The following is a 2,568-nucleotide window of genomic DNA, read 5'->3' as shown; positions in this document are numbered from 1 at the left end:
CGCCAAGTACACACACACACACACACACACACACACACACACACACACACACACACACACACACACACACACACACACACACACACACACACACACACACACACACACACAAAACGCAGCTATTCCTGGTGGTCAGGCTGGACCGTGGTGTGGATGCAACAGTCCTTGGATTATCGTTGGACGAGCTGGCCTTGCTCTCGTCGGGGGGGCAGGAGAAACCGTGGTGCTGTCAACCTCCTGGTCTTGGCCCAAGTCCGCTCACAGCCGCCAGGGAACCAGCTCCGGCACCAAACCGCGAGCAGGAGCGGGAGGCAGGTCCGCCCGCCGTTCGAACCCGTACTCCGAGCCAGCAGAACCCCAGAGCCAACCAAGGTGAGGCACGAGGCTCAGCAAGGCTACAAGACACGAAGAAACCAGGGCCGAATCAGCGCAACAACAAGCATGCTCCCAGCACAACAACCTCCACGCCAAAAAAACAGTGTTTCAGTACCGATCTTCTTCCTCTCCTTTTCGACCCCGAACAGAGCCTTTTATCCTCCCGTCCTTGTCACTTCCAATCGAGCCGTTTTATTGGCCCACCGCCGTCGCCTTCCGCCAATCGTGATCACGGGGCGGAGCCATCCGCAGCACTGTCCTGTGACGTCACGGCAAGCCTCCAGAGAATACGAAAAGGGGTTTACAAAGACACACTTACCCTATCCCGTATCCCTATCTAATTACGTGACAATTATCATTTCCCCCTTGAAGAAATGGACACGTTCATTACTCAGTGAAACCACGCCCACACCCGATTTCAAGAATCCCATTGGACACGTTCATTGCTCTGTGAAACCACGCCCACACCAGATTTCAAATCTCCCATTTGACACGTTCATTACTCAGTGAAACCACGCCCACACCCGATTTTAAAAATTCCATTGGACAAGTTCATTGCTCTGTGAAACCACGCCCACACCAGATTTCAAATCTCCCATTGGACAAGTTCATTGCTCTTTGAAACCACGCCCACACCCGATTTCAAATGTCCCATTGGACAAGTTCATTGCTCTGTGAAACCACGCCCACACCTGATTTCAAGAATCCCATTGGACACGTTCATTGCTCTGTGAAACCACGCCCACACCAGATTTCAAATCTTCCATTTGACACGTTCATTACTCAGTGAAACCACGCCCACACCCGATTTCAAATGTCCCATTGGACAAGTTCATTGCTCTGTGAAACCACGCCCACACCTGATTTCAAGAATCCCATTGGACACGTTCATTGCTCTGTGAAACCACGCCCACACCCGATTTCAAATGTCCCATTGGACAAGTTCATTGCTCTGTGAAACCACGCCCACACCAGATTTCAAATGTCCCATTGGACAAGTTCATTGCTCTGTGAAACCACGCCCACACCTGATTTCAAGAATCCCATTGGACACGTTCATTGCTCTGTGAAACCACGCCCACACCAGATTTCAAATCTTCCATTTGACACGTTCATTACTCAGTGAAACCACGCCCACACCCGATTTCAAATGTCCCATTGGACAAGTTCATTGCTCTGTGAAACCACGCCCACACCTGATTTCAAGAATCCCACTGGACACGTTCATTGCTCTGTGAAACCACGCCCACACCAGATTTCAAATCTTCCATTTGACACGTTCATTACTCAGTGAAACCACGCCCACACCCGATTTCAAATGTCCCATTGGACAAGTTCATTGCTCTGTGAAACCACGCCCAGACCTGATTTCAAGAATCCCATTGGACACGTTCATTGGTCTGTGAAACCACGCCCACACCAGATTTCAAATCTCCCATTGGACAAGTTCATTGCTCTTTGAAACCACACCCACACCCGATTTCAAATGTCCCATTGGACAAGTTCATTGCTCTGTGAAACCACGCCCACACCTGATTTCAAGAATCCCATTGGACACGTTCATTGCTCTGTGAAACCACGCCCACACCAGATTTCAAATCTTCCATTTGACACGTTCATTACTCAGTGAAACCACGCCCACACCCGATTTCAAATGTCCCATTGGACAAGTTCATTGCTCTGTGAAACCACGCCCACACCTGATTTCAAGAATCCCATTGGACACGTTCATTGCTCTGTGAAACCACGCCCACACCAGATTTCAAATCTTCCATTTGACAGGTTCATTACTCAGTGAAACCACGCCCACACCCGATTTCAAATTCCCCATTGGACAAGTTCAATGCTCCGTGAAACCACGCCCACACCCGATTTCAAGAATCCCATTGGACACATTCATTGCTCTGTGAAACCACGCCCACACCCGATTTAAAGAATCCCATTGGACACGTTCATTGCTCGGTGAAACCACGCCCACACCCGATTAAAAAATTCAAAACAATTTCCAAAAAAAAATTCACACCAAAGAAACTCGTTCGTTCCGCGCATGCGCGAACGACCCCAGAAACTCGTTCGTTCCGCGCATGCGCGAACGACCCATGAGACTCGTTCGTTCCGCGCATGCGCGAACGACCCATGAGACTCGTTCGTTCCGCGCATGCGCGAACGACCCCGGAAACTCGCATGAGCGCA

The sequence above is a fragment of the Eptatretus burgeri genome, chromosome 21, assembly GCF_056783735.1.
Source record: "Eptatretus burgeri isolate ZD-2024b chromosome 21, Ebu_testis_v1, whole genome shotgun sequence".
Taxonomy (NCBI): Eukaryota; Metazoa; Chordata; class Myxini; order Myxiniformes; family Myxinidae; genus Eptatretus; species Eptatretus burgeri.
The sequence above is the reverse complement of the archived record's forward strand: the minus strand, read 5'-3'. Positions refer to the sequence as shown.